Source organism: Procambarus clarkii, chromosome 12 (assembly GCF_040958095.1).
Source record: "Procambarus clarkii isolate CNS0578487 chromosome 12, FALCON_Pclarkii_2.0, whole genome shotgun sequence".
In the NCBI taxonomy this organism is placed as follows: domain Eukaryota; kingdom Metazoa; phylum Arthropoda; class Malacostraca; order Decapoda; family Cambaridae; genus Procambarus; species Procambarus clarkii.
The window spans coordinates 49,161,030-49,171,882 of NC_091161.1; the positions used below are offsets into that span (position 1 = coordinate 49,161,030).

General features: G+C 43.0%; 1 pseudogene; it reads left to right on the forward strand.

Annotated features, from left to right (window-relative positions):
• LOC138364083 (pre-mRNA-splicing factor 38A pseudogene) overlaps positions 1 to 10,102 on the forward strand; it is an 11,995-nt pseudogene extending 1,893 nt beyond the window's left edge.
• The last annotated feature ends 751 nt before the right edge of the window (positions 10,103 to 10,853 follow it).

Below are 10,853 nucleotides of genomic sequence, written 5' to 3' on the forward strand. Positions count from 1 at the left end.
CTCGTTCGAGTGCGTCTACTTTCTATGACGGCTCGTGACGTACTGTTCCCACCCCCAGGCGCCAGCCGCCCCGGGCCCCTCACCTCATGACGTCACACCGCCCGAGGGCTCTTGTCATTGGTCACTTCCGGCACGTGACCTCACCTGGCCAATCAGGTGCCGGGAAGCATCAGGACGTCTTGGCGGGAAACAAGATGGCTAGTCACCATCCTGTGCTTCAAAAGGCGTAAGCCCCTTGCATTATCAAACTTAGCTGGCCATTTTACAGCCAGCTTAATCACGCTCGCACGTTGATAAAGCGAGAGGGGCTATTCAGTAAATTCAATTTTAATATTAAAGGATAGACTGGGAGATAATAAACAGGGAACTTACAAACATTCCATGGGGAACTGTTCTAAATAATACAAGTCCTACAGAAGGAATAGAAAAACTGACTTCAGGAGCGTATCAAGTCTGTCTGAAACATGTTCCTTTGAGGAAAGCCAGAAAGAGATCTAACGTAGAAAGAGAACGCAGACGACACTATAAACGCAGGAAAAAATAACGGAACTGCTTATGCAGACACGAATTTCCCGTCAAAGAAGGAATAATTTAAATAGGGAGATTGAAGAAATCGAGCAGAAATTGAAACACTCATATGAAACTGAAGAAAGGCAGTTAGAACAGAAAGCAATTCAGGAAATAAAGAAAAATCCAAAATATTTCTTCTCATATGCGAAATCAAAAGCAAAAACCACTGCCAGTATTGGACCTATTCGTACAAGTGAAGGTTCATACACGGAGGATGACAAAGAAATTAGTGAAATCCTCAAAAAGCAGTATGAGGACATGTTTAGCACTCCAATAAACAACATGAAGGTGGAAGATCCAGACAATTTCTTTATGCGGGATATTCAAACCCCTGTAAATATAACTGATATAAACACGAGCGCACTAAATTTTGAAAAAGAAATTGAAAACATGCCCATGCACTCGGCCCCAGGTCCAGACTCATGGAATTCAATATTTATAAAGAAATGCAAAGTGCCGGTAGCACAGGCACTCAGTATAGTGTGGAGGAAGAGCTTGGACACGGGGGAGATACCAGATGCACTTAAAGTAGCAGACATAGCCCCTCTACACAAGGGAGGGAGCAAAGCATTGGCAAAAAATTATAGACCAGTTGCACTAACATCGCACATCATAAAAGTATTTGAGAGAGTGATTAGGAGTCAGGTCACCAATTTCATGGAGACCAATGACCTTCACAACCCAGGCCAACATGGATTTCGAGCGGGAAGATCGTGCCTCTCACAGCTACTTGAGCACTACGACAAAGTCACTGAGGCATTAGAAGAGAAACAGAATGTTGATGTGATATACACGGACTTCGCAAAGGCTTTCGATAAATGTGACCATGGCGTGATAGCACACAAAATGAAGTCAATGGGAATAACCGGTAAAGTAGGACGCTGGATACTCAGTTTTCTGTCAAACAGGACTCAGCGAGTAACTGTCAACCATATAAAATCTAGTCCAAGTGCAGTGAAAAGCTCTGTACCTCAGGGTACAGTCCTTGCACCGCTGCTTTTCCTTATTCTCATATCAGATATAGACAAAAATACAAGTCACAGCTTCGTATCATCCTTTGCAGATGACACAAAAATCAGTATGAAAATTACCTCGGCTGAGGACATTGAAAAACTTCAAGCTGATATTAATAAAGTTTTCGACTGGGCATCAGAAAATAACATGATGTTTAACAGTGATAAATTCCAGGTACTCAGGTACGGTAAAAATGAGGACCTTAAACATAATACAGAGTACAAAACACAATCAAATGTACCCATAGTAGGAAAACAGCATGTAAAGGATTTGGGAATAATAATGTCTGACGACCTAACGTTTAAGGAGCATAACCAAGCAAATATTGCGACAGCCAGAAAAATGATAGGATGGATTACGAGAACTTTCAAATCCAGGGATCCCATCACAATGGTTGTACTCTTCAAGTCACTTGTGTTGTCCCGTCTTGAGTACTGCTCAGTACTCACTTCCCCCTTCAGAGCAGGAGAGATTGCTGAAATAGAGGGAATACAGAGAACATATACGGCACGCATAGATGCAATAAAGCACATAAATTATTGGGATCGTCTCAAAGGCCTCCAAATGTACTCACTAGAAAGAAGACGAGAGAGATATCAAATAATATACACCTGGAAGATACTGGAGGGCCAAGTACCAAATCTACACAGTAAAATAACAACGTACTGGAGTGAACGACATGGAAGAAAATGTAGAATAGAACCAATGAAGAGCAGAGGTGCCATAGGCACAATCAGAGAACACTGTATAAACATCAGAGGTCCGCGGTTGTTCAACGTCCTCCCAGCAAGCATAAGAAATATTGCCGGAACAACCGTGGACATTTTCAAGAGGAAACTAGATTTATTCCTCCAAGGAGTGCCGGACCAACCGGGCTGTGGTGGGTATGTGGGCCTGCGGGCCGCTCCAAGCAACAGCCTGGTGGACCAAACTCTCACAAGTCGAGCCTGGCCTCGGGCCGGGCTTGGGGAGTAGAAGAACTCCCAGAACCCCATCAACCAGGTATCAACCAGGCTCCACGCTTTCCCACACACGAAAATGTTCCCTGAACATCAGAGAATACTTAGGCTACGAAGATATGACTCTTCTAAGCTGGGAAGGAAGAAATATAGGGGTGGGACACGTCACACAGTCAATGATATAGTAGATACGTTTTGACAGTGCAGGTAATGCCTTTAGTGAAGTTATTACAAAACTGTAGGATTACCTTTTGTTTCTATTTATATGTACTGTTCTCTTATTAAGATTGTTAAACACAATGTTACAAAGCTATTCTAGCGTAGTATGTTATATAAACTATTAGTTTTATGTGCATGAAGTTGTTATATACCAAAAGTTACAATATAGAAACACTAACAATTTTGTTATACAGGTTACGTTATGTTAGGCTACGAGTATATTTAGCATAAAGACGAGTGCTTAGCGAATTTTTCTCGCTAAGCGTTCGTCTTGATGCTTAAATGATGGATAGTAATCCTAATTATTTACGATCAACGTTCCCTGGCTTATTCCCCAATTTTTATATGATTTACTCGAGTCTCCATGTTACTTGGAAGTTTTTTGTTCCTAACTACTACTATTGTAAGTCCAGTTAAGCACCATTTCCCATGTTTATTCTAGTAACCTAAAATCACCGACATGCAAACATTACTGGGCACAGAAGCCTTAAACATTTATGCCAGGATGTGCTTTACTTCAATTATATCTGTATTATCTATCTACAACTTTCAGGCATCCATTATTTTGATCATTGACAAACAATATATACAGATAATTCTAAATAGATTGGATTGTTATAGACGTGTTTGCGCGTCCGAACGTTAGTTGCTGTGAGGGAACTTTTGTCCTGAGTTTGATACAACACATCAGTGTTAGGGGAAGAGATTATACGATAGTATATTTTGAAAGTTCTGTCTTACGCTGTTGCCTTGTAGAGAATAGTTTGAGGGCTCTGTATTGTATGTTCGAGGAGTGAAGAGTTTTATGGAGTCATGTAAGTTGTCTTCCGGTTCATTTAGTACATTGGTGGCTTGTCATTTTGTGAGCTGGCACCACTGACCCTAGGTCAGGTCGCCAGCGAGGCCGCCTCGCCCCTCCTCCAAGTTTACCACTAAGGTAATATTGCCATGTATAAGTGTACCACTTAGTTTATATTGAGAGTATTGTATATCTATGGCTGTTACCAAGCTATTCACTAAGCAAGGAAATACGTAGTAGTTCTTTTCAAAGTGATGGTAGAATCAGAAGGATGTGATAATGAGTTCAGAGTATTGGTAATTGTTGGTTTGGCATCATTGCAATGAGCCGCCCTCATCTCAGGTCAAGATGTTCTCTCAGTCAGCTGTAGATTGCCACATGCTCACTTGTTTATTAATTCATTAATTTACAGAATTTCATGTTACTATCAGTAATTTTATTCAATAACTTCTTTGTTCATTTGCCTAAGTAATTAACTATTATTTAAGTGTAAAGATTCAATCCCTTTTATTGGCCAAGTGCAGATGATTTAGCTTTGTTAAGGAACTATGTCAACTAGTTGGCAACCAGCCAAGGTCGGCTTGCTTCGGAGATGAACGAATTTGAGTAGTGTGGTTTTGGCTGCCAGAGCAGGAAGGTGGGACCACTATCCCAAGGAGGCCAGGGCAGGAAGGTGGGACCACTACCCCAAGGAGGCCAGGGCAGGAAGGTGGGACCACTACCCCAAGAGGCCAGGGCAGGAAGGTGGGACCACTACCCCAAGGAGGCCAGGGCAGGAAGGTGGGACCACTACCCCAAGGAGGCCAGGGCAGGAAGGTGGGACCACTACCCCAAGGAGCCAGGGCAGGAAGGTGGGACCACTACCCCAAGGAGGCCAGGGCAGGAAGGTGGGACCACTACCCCAAGGAGGTCAGGGGCAGGAAGGTGGGACCACTACCCAAGGAGGTCAGGGGCAGGAAGGTGGGACCACTACCCCAAGGAGGCAGGGCAGGAAGGTGGGACACTACCCCCAAGGAGGCTAGGGAAGGAAGGTGGGACCACTACCCCAAGGAGGCCAGGGCAGGAAGGTGGGACCACTACCCCAAGGATGCCAAGGGCAGGAAGGTGGGACCACTACCCCCAAGGAGGCCAGGGGCAGGAAGGTGGGACTACTACCCCAAGGAGGTCAGGGCAGGAAGGTGGGACCACTACCCCAAGGAGGCCAGGGCAGGAAGGTGGGACCACTACCCCAAGGAGGCCAGGGGCAGGAAGGCGGGACCACTACCCCCAAGGAGGCCAGGGGCAGGAAGGTGGGACCACTTCCCCAAGGAGGCCAGGGCAGGAAGATGGACCACTACCCCCAAGGAGGCCAGGGCAGGAAGGTGGGACCACTACCCCAAGGAGGCCAGGGCAGGAAGGTGGGGCCTCTACCCCAAGGAGGCCAGGGGCAGGAAGGTGGGACCACTATCACCAAGGAAGCCAGGGCAGGAAGGTGGGACCTCTACCCCAAGGACGGCCAGGGGCAGGAAGGTGGGACCACTTCCCTCAAGGAGGCCAGGGCAGGAAGGTGGGACCACTACCCCCAAGGAGGCCAGGGCAGGAAGGTGGGACCACTACCCCAAGAAGGCCAGGGCAGGAAGGTGGGACCACTACCCCAAGGAGGCCAGGGCAGGAAGGTGGGAACCACTACCCCAAGGAGGCCGAGGGCAGGAAGGTGGGACCACTACCCCAAGGAGGCCATGGGTCAGGAAGGTGGGACCACTACCCCCAAGGAGGCCAGGGGCAGAAGGTGGGGCACCCACTACCCCAAGGAAGCCAGGGCAGGAAGGTGGGACCTCTACCCCAAGTAGGCCAAGGGCAGGAAGGTGGGACCACTACCCCCAAGGAGGCCAGGGCAGGAAGGTGGGACCACTACCCCAAGGAGGCCAGGGCAGGAAGGTGGGACCACTACCCCCAAGGAGGCCAGGGGCAGGAAGGTGGGACCACATTAGCCCAGGAATGTAGTATACCATATATATTGAATAGATCGAATACTAATGATCCAAAGTGGATAACAAAGGATCTGAAGAACCTCGTAGGTAAAAAGAGAGCGTGGTACAAAAGGATTAGGAATGGGGAAGTTAGTTTAGAATAGGAATTCGTACAACTTGTTAGAAATACTAAAAGAGAGATAAGGAAGCAAAAAGGCAACTATGAAGTTCGCATAGCAGAGCAAGCGAAGACAAATCCTAAAGGGTTTTTCCAGTTATACCGGACAAAGATTAGGGAAAGGATAGGTCCATCAAAAACTGAGACAGGTCAAATAACAGATAGTGATGAAGAGATGGAGTAGTATTTTTAATAAATATTTTATATCTGTATTTACTAAAGAGGAACTTAACAATATGCCTTCAGCCGAACAAGTCTATGTGGGTGGGGGACGAGGACAGGTTGATTAGTTTAGCAGTTACCAGGGAGGATGTAATTAAACAAATAGTAAAACTCAAACCAAACAAATCCCCAGGGCCGGATGAAGTGTTTGCCAGGGTGCTTAACGAATGCAAAGAGGAGCTTTGCGACCCACTGTCTACCATATTTTATAAATCAATAGAGTCAGGCAGAGTGCCAGAGTTATGGAAGTTGCTAATGTGATACCAGTTTTTAAGAAAGGAGATAGATCACTTGCGTCAAACTATCGACCAATTAGCCTAACGTCTATTGTTGGAAAGTTAATCAAATCGATAATTGCAAATAAAATTAGTCTTCATCTTGAAAACATAAATTAATAATTGAGTCGCAACATGGTTTTATAAATGGCCGTTCATGTTTAACAAATTTGTTATCTTTTTATTCTAGCATAGTTGAGGCAGTTGATAGTGGCAAGGATTATAATGTGTACCTTGACTTTAGCAAAGCTTTTGATACAGTGCCACATGAAAGACTGATTAAAAAGATAGAGGCTCATGGTATTGGGGGTGCTATATTAAGCTGGATTAGAGCATGACTATACCAAAGGAGTTAATATAAATGGAGTCAAGTCAGAGTGGGAAAATGTTGTAAGTGGAGTGCCTGAAGAATCTGTCCTGGGACCTCTGTTGTTTATAATATATATAAATGATCTAGATTCAGGTTTGAGTAGCAACATTTGCAAATTTGCCGATGATACAAAAATCGGCAGAGAAATTAATTTGGAAGAAGACTCACTATCACTTCAAGTTGATCTAAATATGGTTTTGAAATTGTCAAGAATTGGCAGATGCAGTTTAATGCTGATAAATGTAAAGTTCTGAGGCTAGGTAATGATGATAGAGTTAAAAGATACGAGCTAGATGGTGTTGAGATTGCGAAGTTGGATTGCAAAAGGGATCTGGGAGTTATGATTAGTAAGAATTTAAAACAAAAGGATCAATGCATGAATGTTCGTAATAAGGCAAATAGGACACTCTGATTTATTAATCGAAGCATTAGTAACAAGACACCTGGTGTGGTTTTTAAGCTATATCTTGCTCTGGTTAGGCTCCCATTTATATTATGCAGTTCAGTTTTGGTCGTCGTATTATAGAATGGATATAAATTCACTTGAACGTGTCCAGCGTAGGATGACTAAGTTAATTCCCCATATTAGAAATCATTCATATGGAGAAAGATTAACAAAGCTTAAGTTACATTCACTGGAAAGGGGAAGAATTAGCAGTGACATGATAGAGGTTTACAAGTGGATGAATGGACATAACAAAGGGGATATTAATAGGGTATTAAAAGTATCAACACAAGACAGAACACGAAACAATGGGTATACATTGGATAAGTTTAGATTTAGGAAAGACTTGGGTAAATACTGGTTCAGTAACAGGGTTGTTGATTTGTGGAACCAATTGCCGCGTAACGTGGTGGAGATGGGGTCCCTCGATTGTTTCAAGCATGGGTTGGACATGTATATGAGTGGGATTGGGTGGTTATAAGTAGGAGCTACCTCGTATGGGCCAATAGGCCTTCTGCAATTGCCTTTGTTCTTATGTTCTTATGAGACCAGAAGGCTTGGCAGAATGTGCAGAATACCCCTGTTGAAGAGCAAAGGTGCAATAGGTACTCAGAGATAACTATCAACATCAGAAGCCCGAGACTGTTCAACACGCTTCCACACGTAAGGGGCATAACTGGCCGACTGCTCACACTATTCAACAGAGAACTCGATAAGCACCTCCAAAGAATACTTGATCAACCAGGCTGTGACTCGTACGTCCGCGCCCATCAGCCTGGTTGACCATTCCAGCAACAAGGTGGTCTGGTCGACGACCGGGCCGCGGGGACGCTAAGCCCCGGAAACACCTCAAGGTAACCTCAACGTCAAGGTAGGGTATGCTGATCTCGTACTTTGATTATTTCATTAAATAAAAGTGATTAGTTTATTTCCTCTGTGTAGACAACCTCCCTTATATTATTTCTTATTCCACGATCTTGATATTTTATTTTGTAAATTTCATGTGGCTCCACCAAGCATCCTCATATAGTAATATTTCCCCTTGATTGAGTAAACCGTCTTAGTGTAAATTCGCCCCTCTCCTTCAGTAATTGGGGATTCAGATTCTTGGGATTCCTGACTAATTGGCTGGTTCCTTCTTAAGTCAATTAGCTTAATTACATCAGGTTATAAAGATGGTGGTGGCAGGGTTAAGAGTATTTGTAACTGGTGGTAGCAGTGTATTCATGTACCTGTGGCACTTGGTGATCAAACACCAAGTATTACAAGACATCACTGGGCAAAGGTTACAATAAAGATAAACGGTAAACAACGGGCCGTTAACTAACGTTTATTAAAGTTCAGAGTGAAAGGAACAAGTGGGTATGATTATTTTGTTAGTAAAGTTACACTGCCAGGGAATACTTCACGCAGTTATTATGGATGAAGAATACGCGTCTGTGCTGATCATATTTTACAGCTGACAGTCTGTAGAGCGGTTTCTCAGTACTAAAACCACAGCAATATTAGACGCCAAAGGGGTGTACTTTAGTAATGATCTTGGACACATTTTAGCCAGACGTATGGAAATGCCTTCGGTCAAGTTGACGGGTCCGTGGGAGTGTGTCGTGTGGCAGATGGTCTGGCTTGCAAAACACTTGAAATAATCACAAAGTGCGCGTTTCATCATGGTTGAGCCAACTTGTTGGTCAAGGGCGACAGTAACGAAGACGACACTGTGTGTGTGTTACTGGTGCAAATGTTCTAATCAAGTCGGAAATTACCTGTAATAAACCCAACTCGACATATTACTATGTTAATATAATTTTATTTTGCAGGTAACATTAATTAAATTACCTGTGCGGAACTTGGGTATTTATGTTTCTCTTTGTGATTTATAAATGTATTTTCTTCAATTCTTCTTGTGTAAATATAAATGATTATGTATAACATGTTTTATCGAGTATCCCATGATTTCAGAGGAATTGACATTTAAAATTAGTATATTTCTTCCAAAAAATCTTTTTACCTTCCTTAGAACATATTCGTAAAGAAAACTGCCTCCAAACATGCACTCAATATACTCTATACTCAACCAAACCAATAACATACATGTCCAACATTTGCTTCAAACAAGCCAGTGATTGCAGAACTGTCTGAAGCCTTGCCGTTGCTTGTTTGATGAAAATTTATCCACAAAGAGGTGGGCACAGGCATGTCGGTAGGTGGTAGCTGTTTTGAGGTGATTAGCCAGTCGGTTATCATGTTTTTCTGATCACTGGGAGGTCGTTGGTCTTGGTGTGCTGTATACCATATGTTGAACGCTCATTTGGATTGTCAGTCCATACTTTGTGGTTGTTATCGTGGGGCAAGATATTGCTCGACAGTATTTATGAGTACAGCTGCTGACATTTTTTACCAGAATAGTTACCGTAATGATGGCTTCAGCACCGCTAGTTTGTGGGTTACTTTTAGTTTCATGGAATTTTAAAGCTCTTTTAAGGTCCTTAGTTGATTCACAGTAAAGCAGTGGAATTTCTGTGATTGTTTGGCAGAAGATGCATTCCCAGTAGTCTCCCAGTTGCATGTGTGACCTAGACGAGGTCTATACAACCGAACTGTTATTTACTTGGGGATTTCTTTCAGGAAATGAAGTTCGTACAACAGGAGAAGCAACCCCTAAAAGTTTGTTTTTCTAATATATCAAATAGGGGGACAAAACAGTCACTAAAACAGATTGGTCAGACAACTGATCAAAAATAATGCTAATTTTCAAGAAGTATTTAGTGATTATTTACTAATGAAGAGCTTAACATCATGCCCTTCAACCAGACAAGTCTTTATTGGTGATTGATAGTTTAGTGCTTACAATGGTTCTCCTTTGTAGGAACTAAAGTTATTAAGCAAATCGATAAGTTAAAGCCAAACAAGTCCCTAAGGGCAGATGAAGTCTTTACCAGTGTACTTAAAGACTATAAAGATGAGCTTTATGATCCATTCTCCAGCATTTTTATTAAACCATTAGAGTCGGGCAGTGCGCTGGAGTCGTGGAGGGTTGCCTATGTGGTACACATTAAGAAAAGAGTAGATCAACTGCGTCGAAGTAACGGCCAATTAGTTTAACGTTTATTGCTGGAAGATTACTTCAATCTAAATTTGCAAAAGTTTTTTGTACATGTTGAAAATCAGATTAAATAAATGATTTACAACATGGTTTTAATAAGGCCACTCGCGGTTAATAAATTTGATATTCTATTCCAGCATAATTGAGGCAGTTGATAGTGGAAAGGTTAGCGATGGTTTGTTCCTTCTCGTAAGCAAAGTTTCTACTAAGACTATAGTCATGTCAATGAAAGCAGTTAATAACTTCATTGTTAACTGTAAAAGTCCTATTGACCAGTACGTAGCAACAAATAATTATATCCACCAAAACCTATCCATATACATGTCTAACCTACGCTTGAAACATTCATGTAATCTTCCTATTATGTTACGTGGTAATTGGTTCTACAAATCAGCAACCCTGTTACTGGTATCAATTGATTTGATACTAAAAATGGAAGGTGTAGCGAGTGAACTGGTGCTAGTGAGCGAGCTATGTAGAGCTCTGAAACGGACAGAGTTGGATTCCCCGCGGGAGGAGCTACGACAGATGCAGAAGCCAAGACAGACGAAACAACGTCACGAGGAAGCAAAGGAGGAGAGCAGCAGTAGAGGGTCCTTGACTGTGAATATTATATGGGACGGGGGTCTTAACTGGCGACGCCGACTACAGATATCAAAGACTTCCAAGTCATTCACTTTTGCTGAAAGAGGAGTGCTGCAGGGAGACTGCCGTTCGCTCGAAAGGCAAGACAACGAAGGTTCCAGGTCC